Here is a 17,060-nt window from a genome sequence, read left to right as displayed (position 1 = left end):
GAAACCTGATTGGCCGTGTTTGGAAGGGATTTAATCTCACATCTCGGGGATGACGACAGTTATTATTTCAACTTGAAATGGCACACATTATTAGATTCTAAATCAAGTCAAACTAACCATATATCGAAGTTCTGTGTACTAGTTTATAAGAAGACTAGTTGATTAAAGTAATGGCAATTCTGTAATTTTACCACTATGTGGCGCTGTAAGCAGAATTTTTATTGCGTAAAAGTAAGTCTATCGTATTTAGGCAGCTACCATTGGTAGAAAACATTTCACAATATAAAGCAGGCCAAAAATTCTACGAGAGAATGCTATAGCAATAATTCACTAAGTAAAAACAGTAATAATTTATCACTAGGTGGCGTTACGGTAATAAATGTTGATAAAAATAACAAAACAAGAAGAATGAGATATTTCAGCTGGTGGTTTATCAAGAAAAAAATTAAAAAGAAACTAAATACGAAGTTACAAGATATATTAAAAACCTTAAATTATAAGAATCTCTAGTACTTTTTCTCTCATTTTAGACAACATTTAGAAGACTTCCATTAAAAGAAAGGTGTTGTAACAATAACTCCACATCATTCTATAACATAAGAGACCTGGCATGGCGAGGTGGTTAAGGCACTCGACTCGTAATCTGAGGGTCGCAGGTTTGAATCCCCGTCACACCAAACATGTTTGCCCTTTCAGCCGTGGGGCCGTCATAATGTGATGGTCAATCCCACTATTCGTTGGTAATAGAGTAACCCAATAGTTGGCGGTGGGTGGTGATAACCAGCTGTCTTCCTTTTCGTCTTACACTGCTAACTTAGGGATGGCTGGTGCAGATAGTCCTGTTGTAGCTTTACATTAAATTCAAAACCGAAACCAAACCTATTTCATTTAATTAACTTCTGATCATATCATCGAAGGGAGTGTATCATGCAGCCCGTATGTTTCCCTGATCCACTGTGTGCTAACTTTAAGCACATTTCCTGAGGTAACTTCTGCCGCCTTTCACCGATAAATAATTATTCTTTTAAAAAGAGTTACGATTTGTTTTGTTTCTAAACCAACTTTGAGCAGCAGTAGTCCGGTTCAAGTTAGAAACTCTCCCGAACCTGTTTATCTACCTATGTATCTTTGGAAGCAGACGACAGGATATTATCAGAATACCAACGAACACCACGTTTTTCGATCTATCAAACGTCAAAGATGGAGTGTCTTTGAAGAGCTGCATAAAAATTCCACTTGTTTCGCGGTTCCCTGAAAGAGGGGTTTTTACAACCTCTCGACCGTGACCTAACGCTGTACAAATATATTCATTCAACACACACGCTGAAATAACCACACCGCTTTCGTCTCGTGGATCCATTTTTCAGGCCTATCGTTTTTTTCTCTCTCTATAATATCAGCCGCTGGATTATTAACTCACAAAATAACACTTCTACGCTAATGCAGTTTTTCCTAAGCTGGAGTAAGGTCTCTAAGAGTATTTGAGAATTTTAAACAGAAGATAAAATGAAAACGTCTGAAGGCACACTTTTATTTTTTTTTTCAGCGACAAAAACGTTTGAAACATTGCAGTTTCTTGACTTATTTTGAATAGATTTAAAGCGATCTTGCTCGAAAACAAAACCAATGAAACTGGAAAGTGCTTTTCCTCGTAATGTGCACTAAGTAGAAACAGGGTGTAGAGCTTATTGTGATAAAAAACATGACGCCAACAATTTTTTCTCTTTGGTTTTTGAACATTCAAATCACAGCGCCATCTATGTGTGATTACATTCTAATTTAAAAAAAAAAATCCTGTTTGTTTTTTCCAAATTTCTCGCAAACCTACTCAGGGACTAACTGCGCTGGCTATCTTTAATTTAGAAGTAATAAACTAGAAGGAAGGACCATTATCAACATTACATACCGCCAACGCTTAAGGTACTCTAATGAAGTACCGAGATTGACTGTCATTTTATAACGTCTCCCACGGCAGAAAGGTTTCCTTATTTTGAAGCACAGTGCTGCTATACATTGAACAATTTGTGTTCTACACACTGTGAGTATTTCAATATTATAAGCTTTCGATTTTTTGTTGGCTCGCAGTGAAGCCAGCTGAAAGGGTGACTGTGTTTGGTAGTGGAATTCGAACCCACAAATTGCGAGTGGAGTTTCTTAACCACCAGACGATGCTGAGTTTCAAAACAATAAACTTTACATCTGTATTTAACGTCAATACTTTCAAAAGTTGAAGTTCTAGATTTTAATTAATTTTGCTTTACGAATTCTCTGTAACCTTAGTTTATGGAAACAAACATTATTACGTTCGTTGTACAGGTTACTTGTAACAATAGTTCCCGGATAAAAGTATAATAAGGTTTGTTGTAAGGGTTCTTTGTTATAATACTTCCCGAATACAAATGTAATAAGGTTTGTCGTAAAGGTTCTCCGTTACAATAGTTCCCGGATAAAAGTATAATAAGGTTTGTTGTAAGGGTTCTTTGTTATAATACTTCCCGAATACAAATGTAATAAGGTTTGTCGTAAAGGTTCTCCGTTACAATAGTTCCCGGATAAAAGTATAATAAGGTTTGTTGTAAGGGTTCTTTGTTATAATAGTTCCCGAATACAAATGTAATAAGGTTTGTCGTAAAGGTTCTCCGTTACAATAGTTCCCGGATAAAAGTATAATAAGGTTTGTTGTAAGGGTTCTTTGTTATAATACTTCCCGAATACAAATGTAATAAGGTTTGTCGTAAGGGTTCTCTGTTATAATACTTCGCGAATACAAATGTAATAAGGTTTGTCGTAAAGGTTCTCCGTTACAATAGTTCCCGGATAAAAGTATAATAAGGTTTGTTGTAAGGGTTCTTTGTTATAATACTTCCCGAATACAAATGTAATAAGGTTTGTCGTAAAGGTTCTCCGTTACAATAGTTCCCGGATAAAAGTATAATAAGGTTTGTCGTAAGGGTTCTTTGTTATAATACTTCCCGAATACAAATGTAATAAGGTTTGTCGTAAGGGTTCTTTGTTATAATACTTCCCGAATACAAATGTAATAAGGTTTGTCGTAAAGGTTCTCCGTTACAATAGTTCCCGGATAAAAGTATAATAAGGTTTGTTGTAAGGGTTCTTTGTTATAATACTTCCCGAATACAAATGTAATAAGGTTTGTCGTAAAGGTTCCCCGTTACAATAGTTCCCGGATAAAAGTATAATAAGGTTTGTTGTAAGGGTTCTTTGTTATAATACTTCCCGAATACAAATGTAATAAGGTTTGTTGTAAGGGTTCTCTGTTATAATACTTCCCGAATACAAATGTAATAAGGTTTGTCGTAAAGGTTCTCTGTTACAATAGTTCCGAATAAAAGTACAATTAGGTTTGTTGTAAGAGTTCTCTGTTATAACACTATGTAACAAAATTTTTACATATATATTTTTCTCTCCAAGTGGGTTTTCTCGACATCACTGAAACTTTCCACTTTTTCTTGTTCCTGAGCAGAAAGTTTTATTTCCCAATTGCTTATGCCTAAAGTAAACGGAAAATACCTATTTTTTGTCTTCACACTTTGCTTTTGTGACCTAAGTAATTAAATTTTTAAATTTACCCATTTTCCAAAACATTCCAGGTAGATTCAGTTGATAGATAATTTTCTCGAACTTACAGGAATTTTCTAGAACTTTCCAAAGTAATATATACACAGAGGCTCACCACTCACCATTTCAGTTTAGTTCTAGCTGCCTAAGTGAACGCATAGACCTATCTGATTTTACCAGAGATGGCATCAAGAAGCTGCAAGGATTCTCCAGGCATATTCTGTTATGTATGTGGCCAATTTATCAAGACAAGAGCGAAAAAGTACCTTGTGACAACATCTGCTAAAATGTGTGAAGCTTACAAGGCATATTTCAGCATACCTGTTATGGATCAAGACAAACCCTGGTGTAACAAAGTCGAATGCCGAACTTTTGACATCTAGGCTCAAGGAGTAGGATTTGTTAGATAAAAGTGTGAAAGTCACAAGTCAGAGGAAACGTCACCAACATTTTTCAAGCTTCTTCACTCGTCAAGGTGGGCTTTGCTTCTACCACATTGTATCGGTCTGTGCGAAGCAACTGGAATTGCCTGTAACCCGAATGAGTGACGCCTCTTCATTGATAGCTCATCCAGAATCCTCAAAGATGTGGTGTTCCATAACGGGAATAAGTATCCGTCTCTATACCTGGCTTATTCGGTGCACCTCAAAGAGGAATACAACAGCATCAAGACCTTGCTAGAAGTCTTGAAGTATGATGAGTATGGCTGGGAGGTTATCGGAAACTTCAAAATGTTGACATTTCTGATGGGTCTCCAAGGAGGCTTTGCCAAGTTTCACCGTTGTCTTTGCCTATGGGACAACAGGGACATCACAGCGCATTACAACAGGAAGCACTGGCCACAATGGACCGAGTTCTCTGTGGGGAGACACAATGTCAAGTGTGAGCCACCAGTGGACCTCCAGAAGGTGTTGTTCCCACTATTGCAAATAAAATTGGGTTTTATGAACGAATTTGTCAGAGCACTTGGTAAGGAGTCTTAGGCAAAGGTCAAAGTTGGTGTCATCATTGGATCACAAATAAAGAAGATTCTGGAGTGAAAAAATTCCCCAAAAAGTTCAATAGAAAGGAAAAAAAAGCTTGGGGCAGCTTTGTCACAGTAATTCGGAGCTTTTTGGGCAATCACAAGGCAGAAAATTTTGTGGAACTGGTTGAGGTTCTGGTAAAGAACTTCGGCAAAATGGGTTGCAGGATGTCCCTGAAAGTCCATGTCCTTGACGCTCATCTTGATAAATTCATGGAGAACATGGAAGCATACTGAGAGTAGCAAGGTGAGCGCTTCCACCGAGATATACTGGACTTTGAATGTCGCTACCAAGGAGCGTATGACGAAAACATGATGGAAGACTATATTTGGGGACTGATACGTGAAAGTGATTTACATTGCAGCCGCAAATCTCGAAAAACTACTCACTTCTAAACATCTTTGTATAAGTTTAGTATGAAAATATGTAAATCTTGATTCATATGTTGTTTTATTCAGACCTTATGTAAATGAAAATGTGCAAATTTGTCCGTTTTTACATATAAAATAGATTAATTTCTAAATTTCATTATCCAGGTCACAAAAGTAAAGTTTGAAGGGAATAATGGCCATTTTCTGTACTTTTACAACATAAGTAATTAAGAAACAACACATACCATCCAGGAACAACATTTGTGTTACATAGTGTTATAGTTCCCAGATACAAATATTGTTCATGATTGAAATTCACACTTGAAGTAAAGTCAACTCTAAAGACAAATGTGGTTGATAAAGATTTCACTTACGACATCAGCCAGTTGTGAAAACACACACACAGCCAGTTGTAAAAACACACACACAGCCAGTTGTAAAAACACACACAGCTAGTTGTAAAACACACACACAGCCAGTTGTAAAAACACACACACAGCCAGTTGTAAAAACACACACAGCCAGTTGTAAAACACACACACTGCCAGTTGTAAAAACACACACACTGAATTTATTCTGTTTATATCCAACACCAACTTATCACACTGTAACTATCCAGCCCCAGCTCACCACATTAACTATCTAGTACCAGCTCACCACACTAACTATCTAGTACCAGCTCACCCCACTGTAACTATCTAGTTCCAGCTCACTCCACTGTAACTGTCAAGTCCCAGCTCACCACACTAACTATCTAGTACCAGCTCACCACACTAACTATCTAGTACCAGCTCACCCCACTGTAACTATCTAGTTCCAGCTCACTCCACTGTAACTGTCAAGCCCCAGCTCACCACACTAACTATCTAGTACCAGCTCACCCCACTGTAACTATCTAGTTCCAGCTCACTCCACTGTAACTGTCAAGCCCCAGCTCACCACACTAACTATCTAGTACCAGCTCACCCCACTGTAACTATCAAGCCCCAGCTCACCGCACTAACTATCTAGTACCAGTTCACCCCACTGTAACTATCAAGCCCCAGCTCACCGCACTAACTACCTAGTACCAGCTCACCCCACTGTAACTATCAAGCCCCAGTTCACCACACTAACTACCTAGTACCAGCTCACCCCACTGTAACTATCAAGCCCCAGTTCACCACACTAACTATCTAGTACCAGCTCACCCCACTATAACTATACAGCACCAGCTCACAACACCAATTCAAATAATTTACCAAAATATAACAAGTAATAAGACATTTTGTAAACATAAAATAATATAAGGAAGACAGTGACAAAAATACAATTAAGAATATTGGGGTGATAAAGGCACACGTAGGTTATTTCTACTTGACTTTCAATATTGAAATTTAATGCTAAACTTCAAAACTTTAAAATGTATGTTTGTCTTCAGTATTCTGACTACATTCCTGGGTCGGCATCGATGTAGTGAAACTAAGAGCCAAGGACCTACGTATGAGAAAAACCAAGTTAACTAAAAATCATGTTTCGATTATTACAGACACGTTACCAGATCGGTTGAATTCACCGACTTCATAACCATTTTATTCTTGTGCCTTTTATAGTGTAACATTAAATTTTAATATTGAGAGTCATGTAAGGATGATCTAGGTATAGGTGTATTGCCCCTCCAGTAACACAATAGTATGCCTACGGACTCACACTGCTAGAAACCGAGTTTCGATACCCGTTGTGAGCAAAGCACAGATAGCCCATAGTGCAAACTTTGTGCTTAATTCCAACGAATCGGTCACATCTTTGTTCTTCTTTGCATTCTTTTCGTCACTGCAATCCCTGAATTATTTTATATTTACAAAATGTTTTCTATTACTCGTTTTGTGAAAATTTAACCTCTAATTGAAAATTAATGCATTCTATGAAGGTACGTAATAAAATTTAATATTATGTGTATTACCTTTTTCACTCCTTCACTTCATACAATATATAGGGAATGGCTCCCTAAAGATACCGATTGTATAGTGTACAAAGCATTGAGTAGTTTTCATGTAACATGTACTTAAGTTTTTTTTTTTTAAAGGAACTCTACATTTCTTTTAAAAAAACCTAACCACATACCGTGATAATGACATTGTTTACACTAGAATTATGTTTTAAAAATATTACTACTGGTTATTACGAGTAAGCGATTACACCGTGCACTGCCCAGAAAGACATCGAGTTGATTAAGGTTTAAACTTACGTTAGTGATAAGTTTGTTGTAAAGTTGTCTCGATTGAAACAAGAAGAAAGATGAACAAAGGTGGGTTGGTCACATTCTGGTTTGGCATCTTAGTGATGGTTTGTTGGATAGAGAAAAAAATTGGTGGGTTGGTCACTTTATGGTTTGGTATTTTAGTGATGGTTTGTTGGATAGAGAAAGAAATTGGTGGGTTGGTCACATTCTGGTTTGGTATCTTAGTTATGGTTTGTTGGATAGAGAAAGAAATTGGTGGGTTGGTCACTTTCTGGTGTGGTATCTTAGTGATGGTTTGTTGGATAGAGAAAGAAATTGGTGGGTTGGTCAATTTCTGGTTTAGCATCTTAGTGATGGTTTGTTGGATAGAGAAACAAATTGGTGGGTTGGTCACTTTCTGGTTTAGCATCTTAGTGATGGTTTGTTGGATAGAGAAACAAATTGGTGGGTTGGTCACTTTATGGTTTGGCATCTTAGTGATGATTTGTTGGATATAGAAACAAATTGGTGGGTTGGTCACTTTCTGGTTTGGCATCTTAGTGATAGTTTGTTGGATAGAGAAACAAATTGGTGGGTTGGTCACTTTCTGGTTTGGTATCTTAGTGATGGTTTGTTGGATAGAGAAACAAATTGGTGGGTTGGTCACTTTATGGTTTAGTCTCTTAGTCTCTTTGTTGGATAGAGAAACAAATGAAAGTTGGTGGCAATCATCTTTTTAAGTAGAACTTTTGTCACTGTTGATTTTATTAGTGTGATTGTTTGTGTTATGTCGACTGAGTACCTTGGTTATTCCCACATATGTATAGCATCAGTCGCTTTATGATAAGTCTCGCACGTAATTTATTTTATTAATAAATTTAAATGGAAGTAAAAACAAGGAGATAATCTTATTAATATGTCAACGATATGACATTTATTACATTATTCAATGCCGACGAGGCCTTCCGTAAATACCAAGATACGACATACACAGCATTTATACTGGGAAAGAGTTATTATTAAGTTGGTAAGTTTAGTTTTTCTTTATCTTTATTTATTTCATAGCACGTGACAATTTACAAACCTGATCACAGCAGTACAACAATGTTTTATGTAATAATAACAATGACAACTTTGTTTAAATAGCGTTTTATCCTTATGACATTAATCTGGCCAAATCTCATTCAAATACGTCACTATCGTACGTAATATATACGCGTGACGTCATGAGTATGGTGACCACTTAAGAATCGTAGTTTTTAATCATGGAAAACCTTTCTTTTCGTAACGATAAAGATAGCTCTTATCACGCTATATCTTATTTTAATCTATTTTCGACTAACAAAGAGGTTGTTATAATAACTGTACAAACATGTTTTTTTTGGTGTTTTTTTAATCTAACTCGGAACTCAAGGATGTATTTTTTTCCAGAAGCGTCGTTGTATATTACGTCATTCAGCAAGGAAATGACACCACCCTATGAACATGTTTATTGTTTTGTAGTGCTACAAGTCGTTAATAATATTTTAGAATGTTAATATTTCTACAGCTAGATGTAATATAATATAATTATTGTAACATTATCTTAAAAATATCTTATATATCCTTACTTATTTTCAGATTATTAGGAACCGTAGGAGTAAATACTATTAAATTACTGAGAAAACCATTCAACTTACGTTTCCCTATGAAGCCGAACGTTCAGAATTCAATAGTGTCGCGAATTTTTCGCAGAATAAAAATCCTTTGTGAATCAAGACGTCGTGGTTTTTCTGTAATACAATAAAAGTGTCAGCCTTATCGAGAATTGTCTACACACTAAAAAAATAATAAATTAAACTTTACAGTTAACCAAAACGTAGGGGGTAATCACAGAACACGAGGTTTCGGTTAATAATTACCAACGTACACGAAATGGTTTTATCCTCGGATCTACGTTTTAGTGTAGTAAAGAAACCAAACGGAGTTTACTTAAATTTTGTTGTTTTTTTTTAATTTCGCGCAAAGCTACACGAGGATTATCTGCGCTAGACGTCCCTAATTTAGCAGTGTAAGACAAGAGGAAAGGCAGCTAGTCTTCACCACTCGCCGCCAAATCTTGGGCTACTTTTTTAACCAATGAATAGTGAGATTGTTAGTCACTTTATAACGCCCCCACAGCTAAAAGGACGAACATGATTCGTATGACAGGGATTCGAACCGCGACCCTCAGATTACGAGTTGAGTGCCTTAACCATCTGGTCAAGCCAGGCCAAAATTGAATAATTTAATCCAGCCAGCCACAATTCGAACCTCGAATCTTCTGATCTGTAGTCAAATCCGTTATCCGTTGCGCCACTAGCCCGTTTCGTTTAGTTAAAGTAAGAATCTATAAGAAATACGCTGGTGTTTAAGAGTAAATCGATCGTTCCTTGTAGGATTAAACTTTAGTTCTGTTAACGAATGAATTTATTTATAGCTGGAAGCATGCTTATTGCAGGAATCAGACTTACATTTATCTCTCAGAAAAGAAAGTTGTTCCGTTTATGGAGGGCCCTGGCATGGACTGGTGGTCAGGGTACTTGACTCGCAATCTGTGGGTATGAATCACCGTCAATGAACACCCTCAACAGACAGTTGAAAGCTGATGGGGGTGACTAATTCTTCCCCCCCCTAGTTCATAACTTCAAGCTGATGGGGGTGACTAATTCTCCCCCCCTAGTTCATAACTTCAAGCTGATGGGGGTGACTAATGCTCCCCTTGTTCATAACTTCTGAATTAAGGTCGGTTAGTCCTCAAGTAGCTTTGCACGAAATTCGAACAAACGAGCAAATACAAATATCACATTTAAAGACCTTCGTACACCGACAAGACGTAGACGTCTTATCTTCATGGGTGATGGCAAAATACATACGTAATATGTTGGTTTTGAATTGCAGTAAACACCTTATATCTGATACCTAGGTATAACATTGCTAACAAATGTCTTCTAATATATAGGAGGTATAATATTTAAAGATATATTGTTACCAACAATGACATTGTTAGTATTAAATGAAATATGGGTAAATGATCTTTGCATGTAAACATTATCACTGAGAAATAAATTAAATATTTAATATTGATCCACTCTTGATTAATAATATTAAGTTGATCTCTTTTCATTGTTGGCCAGGTAGTCAGAGCACTTGACTTGCAGTATGCGGGTCGTAGGTTCGAATCCCCGTCCTACTAAACATGTTTGTCTGTTCAGTTCTAGGGGCCTTCTAATGATACGATTAATCCCATAGAGTTGGCAGTAGGTGGCAATGACTAGCTACCTTCCTTCTGGTCTTTCACTGCTAAGTTAGAGATGACCAGCGAAGATAGCCCTTGTATAGCTTTGTGTGAAATTCAAAACAAATAAACAAAACCTCTTTTTAGTGGAACATGGTACTTTGGCTTTGTTTCAGAATACAATATAAAGCTACTCTAGAGTCGTCTATAGTTATGAGTTGAGGGGCTGAAGGGAAGGCAGCTACCAAGAACACCCGCCACCAACTATTGGGCTACTCTAGTCTGACCGAATGTTGCAATTCGACAGTCACTGTAATAGCGGTTACACCTTTTGATTCACATTCCTGTCATACGAACCACGAGAACACACACTCAATAATCTGGTCGTTGAAGTTAAGTCTTCAGTAAGGTAGAAACAGCTGGGCGTATAAATGTTTAAGTTATGAATCTACGAAGCTATTCAGTATTACTTCAATCAGGCGCCTCCGAGAATTCAGAATAATTCAATTTTAATTATCTTATGAACCGAATGGAACTCAACTAAAAATAACCGTCAGTGAAGACGAGTCGATGTTTGGATAAACAAAACGTGTTATTCGTGTTTCATTGAAACATGCCGGGATTCACGGGACACACTTTAGAAACAAAACTAATCTGTATGCACCATCTGAGTTGTGACCAAACCGTGAAGATCCCACTCTGTCAATCAATGATTTACTGCCACCACGTTCTGTCATATCAACGTTTCGTTAGGTGGTAAACAAAAAGAACTTTCCTGCTTTTTTCTGAGTTAAAATAAAAACTGATTTTCTGACATTTATTAGTTACTTTTAGTCTTATAGAATTAAACTTTCTTAATAGGATTAGAAAGAAATAACAAAAAATGACGAAAACTTATCTTTACAAGTCATAATTCAGAATGACGAAACTCATCTTTACAAGTCATAATTCAGAATGACGAAACTCATCTTTACAAGTTGTAATTTAAAATGACGAAAACTTATCTTTACAAGTTGTAATTCAGAATGACGAAACTCATCTTTACAAGTTGTAATTTAAAATGACGAAAACTTATCTTTACAAGTTGTAATTTAGAATGACGAAACTCATCTTTACAAGTTGTAATTTAAAATGACGAAAACTTATCTTTACAAGTTGTAATTCAGAATGACGAAACTCATCTTTACAAGTTGTAATTTAAAATGACGAAAACTTATCTTTACAAGTTGTAATTTAGAATGACGAAACTCATCTTTACAAGTTGTAATTTAAAATGACGAAAACTTATCTTTACAAGTTGTAATTCAGAATGTCGAAAACTTATCTTTACAAGTTGTAATTCAGAATGACGAAACTCATCTTTACAAGTTGTAATTTAAAATGACGAAAACTTATCTTTACAAGTTGTAATTTAAAATGACGAAAACTTATCTTTACAAGTTGTAATTTAGAATGACGAAACTCATCTTTACAAGTTGTAATTTAAAATGACGAAAACTTATCTTTACAAGTTGTAATTCAGAATGTCGAAAACTTATCTTTACAAGTTGTAATTTAGAATGACGAAACTCATCTTTACAAGTTGTAATTTAAAATGACGAAAACTTATCTTTACAAGTTATAATTCAGAATGACGAAACTCATCTTTACAAGTTGTAATTCAGAATGACGAAAACTTATCTTTACAAGTTGTAATTCAGAATGACGAAACTCATCTTTACAAGTTGTAATTTAAAATGACGAAAACTCATCTTTACAAGTTGTAATTTAAAATGACGAAAACTTATCTTTACAAGTTGTAATTTAAAATGACGAAAACTTATCTTTACAAGTTGTAATTCGGAATGACGAAAGCTTATCTTTACAAGTTGTAATTTAAAATGACGAAAACTTATCTTTACAAGTTGTAATTTAGAATGACGAAACTCATCTTTACAAGTTGTAATTTAAAATGACGAAAACTTATCTTTACAAGTTGTAATTCAGAATGTCGAAAACTTATCTTTACAAGTTGTAATTTAGAATGACGAAACTTATCTTTACAAGTTGTAATTCAGAATGACGAAACTCATCTTTACAAGTTGTAATTTAAAATGACGAAAACGTATTTTTACAAGTTGTAATTTAGAATGACGGAACTCATCTTTACAAGTTGTAATTCAGAATGACAAAAAACTTATGTTTACAAGTTGTAATTTAGAATAACGAAACGTATCTTTACAAGTTGTAATTCAGAATGACAAAAAACTTATGTTTACAAGTTGTAATTTAGAATAACGAAACGTATCTTTACAAGTTGTAATTCAGAATGACAAAAAACTTATGTTTACAAGTTATAATTTCTATGAGGTCTGTATAATAAACATATGTATTAGTAAGCTGTTATCTCATCTAATGGTTTTATAATACACGGCGTTCAATTTTTTAGTGTTAAACTCTTCTAACTCTAAAATTTGGGATTCGAACTCTGCGGTGAGCACACTATGCAACCTCATGACTAACATCATACAAATATGTGGATGTAATTAAAACTTGCGACAATCTAAGATTACAATTTTTATATTCTTTCGTTAAATTTTTTCCTGTAGCCTTCATTTAATAACTTATTTGTTCATATATTTAAAATGAGGCATCACCTACAGTCTGAGTCACACGACCTTGTTCAAAACAACCCAACTTGAAAATATTCCAGATTAAATTTCTATAATTATAAAGATGTTTTTTCTCTTATTTTTCAGTGACTATTTCATTTAATCTATGGTGTCTTATCATTATTCTATATTTTTGGTCACATAGAAAAAAAATCTTTAGCTATTTCTATGTTAAAATTAATATTCAAACTGGTTTCAATTATGACGTTCTGTAAGCAACCAATTAGTGTTCAAAAAGCTGCTTGCGTCACGAAGTGTAGCAGTGCATCAGTTTTCACTAAAAGAAAACATTATATCTTTACACCCTCTTATTTAACACTCAAATAGATGACGTCAACAGACGAGACGATACTGTAAACTTTTAAAGATCCTATAAGAAAGAACATTACACCATTTCTATTTTAACTCTGTAATTATTGTATTGCCCTCTTCATGGCTGACGAACTTGGACAACATTTTTTTTTATTGTCCTCCTTGTGGCTGACGAACCAACTAAAATTTTTTGTATTGTCTTCCTGTGGCCAATGAAACTTGTCAACATTTTGTATTGTCTTCCTAGAGGCTGACGAACCTAGTAAACATTTTTTGTATTGTTCTTCTCGTGGCTGATGAATCTAGTCAACATTTTGTATTTGTTTCCTAGTAAACATTTTTGTATTGTCCTTCTAGTGGCTGATGAATCTATTCAACATTTTGTGTTGTCTTCCAAGAGACTGACGAACCTAGTAAACATTTTTTTGTATTGTTCTTCTCGTGGCTGATGAATCTAGTCAACATTTTGTATTGGTTTCCTAGTAAACATTTTTGTATTGTCCTTCTAGTGGCTGATGAATCTATTCAACATTTTGTGTTGTCTTCCAAGAGGCTGACGAACCTAGTCAACATTTTGTATTGTTTTCCTAGTAAACATTTTTGTATTGTCCTTCTAGTGGCTGATGAATCTTGTCAACATTTTGTATTGTCTTCCAAGAGGCTGACGAACCTAGTAAACATTTTTTGTATTGTCCTTCTAGTGGCTGATGAATCTAGTCAACATTTTGTGTTGTTTTCCTAGTAAACATTTTTGTATTGTCCTTCTAGTGGCTGATGAATCTAGTCAACATTTTGTATTGTCTTCCAAGAGGCTGACGAACCTAGTAAACATTTTTTGTATTGTTCTTCTAGTAAACATTTTTGTATTGTCCTTCTAGTGGCTGATGAATCTAGTCAACATTTTGTGTTGTCTTCCAAGAGGCTGACGAACCTAGTAAACATTTTTTGTATTGTCCTTCTAGTGGCTGATGAATCTAGTCAACATTTTGTGTTGTTTTCCTAGTAAACATTTTTTGTATTGTCCTTCTAGTGGCTGATGAATCTAGTCAACATTTTGTGTTGTTTTCCTAGTAAACATTTTTGTATTGTCCTTCTAGTGGCTGATGAATCTTGTCAACATTTTGTATTGTCTTCCAAGAGGCTGACGAACCTAGTCAACATTTTTTGTATTGTCCTTCTAGTGGCTGAAGAATCTAGTCAACATTTTGTGTTGTCTTCCTATTGGCTGATGAATCTAGTCAACATTTTGTATTGTCTTCCAAGAGGCTGACGAACCTAGTCAACATTTTTCGTATTGTCCTTCTAGTGGCTGAAGAATCTAGTCAACATTTTGTGTTGTCTTCCTATTGGCTGATGAATCTAGTCAACATTTTGTATTGTCTACCTAGAAGCTGACTAACATTTTTATTTACACGTTCTTTGATTCGAGGAGACAAGTTGTCGATAAGGTCTTGTTTTTTATACTAACAAACTATTTCTTTATTGTGTACATTCAGTGTTTTCTGTATATATGAAGTTTTAAGAAATCTTCCGTTAATAGACTGATTTCACATCACTTCTTTAGTATTTTTCATTATGTTTAACCTTTCGTCAACAACATTAAAAGAATACCATGTTCTGACAAAACGTTCGACAACAATGAAATATGGCTCGGCATGGCCAAGCGTGTTGAAACGTGTGACTCGTAATCTGAGGGTCGCGAGTTCGCATCTCCGTCGCGCCAAACATGCTCGCCCTCCTAGCCGTGGGGGCGTTATAATGTAACAGTAAATCCCACTATTCGTTGGTAAAAGAGTAGCCCAAGAGTTGGCGGTGGGTGATGATGACTAGCTGCATTCCCTCTAGTCTTACACTGCTAAATTAGGGACGGCTAGCACAGATATTGTATAAAGTAAGTTAGTTTTACCTGACTTATTTTTGATATTTAATTATTGTATAAAGTAAGTTAGTTTTACCTGACTTATTTTTGATATTTAATTATTGTATAAAGTAAGTTAGTTTTACCTGACTTATTGTTGACATTTAATTAATGTATAAAGTAAGTTAGTTTTACCTGACTTATTGTTGACATTTAATTAATGTATAAAGTAAGTTAGTTTTACCTGACTTATTTTTTGATATTCAATTATTGTATAAAGTAAGTTAGTTTTACCTGACTTATTGTTGATATTTAATTATTGTATAAAGTAAGTTAGTTTTACCTGACTTATTGTTGACATTTAATTAATGTATAAAGTAAGTTAGTTTTACCTGACTTATTGTTGACATTTAATTAATGTATAAAGTAAGTTAGTTTTACCTGACTTATTTTTGATATTCAATTATTGTATAAAGTAAGTTAGTTTTACCTGACTTATTGTTGATATTTAATTATTTTATAAAGTAAGTTAGCTTTACCTAACTTATTTTTGATATTTAATTATTCTATAAAGTAAGTTAGTTTTACCTGACTTATTGTTGACATTTAATTAATGTATAAAGTAAGTTAGTTTTACCTGACTTATTGTTGATATTTAATTATTTTATAAAGTAAGTTAGCTTTACCTGACTTATTTTTGATATTTAATTATTGTATAAAGTAAGTTAGTTTTACCTGACTTATTTTTGATATTTAATTATTGTATAAAGTAAGTTAGTTTTACCTGACTTGTTGATATTTAGTTAATGTGTAAAGAAAGTTAGTTTTAAATAACAGCTTGCGTTACAACAAACATTCGATATCCTGGAAGATACAAATGTCGTCCTTACTCCAGACAGAAGTAGATAATTACATTTTTTTCTTCAATCTTCAATCTGAATCCAATGGAATAGAAATAATCTAATGATCGTTTTACGCATCGTATTTCAAATAAAAATCCAATGAAATACAAAGTAATTAACCCATGAAATTGATGAAATACTTCATACATTACCCCTCATGTGAAGAGTCAGAAATATAACTGGATATGGATTGTTTTCCACGTCAACGTGTGGTCACATTTGATAAATTATTAATTTTGTCTGTCCGTGCGTGTAATGATTAACCTTTTAACACTGCAATTAACCACAAACAGGAAAACGAAAATAACCAGAACAATGTTTTTCTTGTTTACAATACGGAAACTTTGCACATGTTACACAACTGGTTTTTGTGCCTAAAAACTGTCCTCGGTTTGGTTCGCATTTTGTTATCGTGGATAAAATCGAGCTCCTGATTGGTTTTCTCATGCACGGTACAATAACACGTGTTTTACACTCATTTTGGTTTCGTTATCTACATTTTCCCTGACCCGAATCCGGGAAATCAGAAGGATTCAACCTGACGTCACACCGCAGCGCGTGAAAGTTGTCGAAGTCGGAACGTGAACTGGTATTTCTTCTTAATAGTTCCTCGTCTTGTAAAACATCGTGTTATTGACATATCAAGTAGACGACATGACTTCATCGCTGGAAATTCTAAGTTAATATAACAGCCCTTAATATATGAACTAAGTGGATAATAACCGTTAAGAACAAAGTAACATATTGGTCCTGACTTTTTCAACGAACGTTATATTTGTGGTTATGAAAACAACACTATACGAACCTTCGACTTTTTAAAGGTTTAAGACAGTAATCTCTATTGCATGAAATAAGACGGACACTAATCTTTATGGCATGACACACAAGGTGACACTGATCTTTAAG

The 17,060-nt window shown here is 34.8% G+C and overlaps 1 long non-coding RNA gene across 1 annotated transcript in view; it reads right to left on the bottom strand.

The window, feature by feature from the left end:
• Positions 1-16,472, bottom strand: part of LOC143246700 (uncharacterized) — a 33,595-nt gene extending 17,123 nt beyond the window's left edge. Inside the window, exons 1-2 of the long non-coding RNA XR_013026099.1 lie at positions 16,307-16,472; positions 8,855-8,947 (exon numbers count right to left, since the gene is read on the bottom strand). This is a non-coding gene — a long non-coding RNA (uncharacterized LOC143246700). The remainder of the gene's footprint in view (positions 1-8,854; positions 8,948-16,306) is intronic.
• Positions 16,473-17,060: the final 588 nt, after the last annotated feature.

This window comes from Tachypleus tridentatus, chromosome 3 (assembly GCF_004210375.1).
Source record: "Tachypleus tridentatus isolate NWPU-2018 chromosome 3, ASM421037v1, whole genome shotgun sequence".
Lineage (NCBI taxonomy): Eukaryota > Metazoa > Arthropoda > Merostomata > Xiphosura > Limulidae > Tachypleus > Tachypleus tridentatus.
This window is presented reverse-complemented; position numbering and strand designations above follow the sequence as displayed.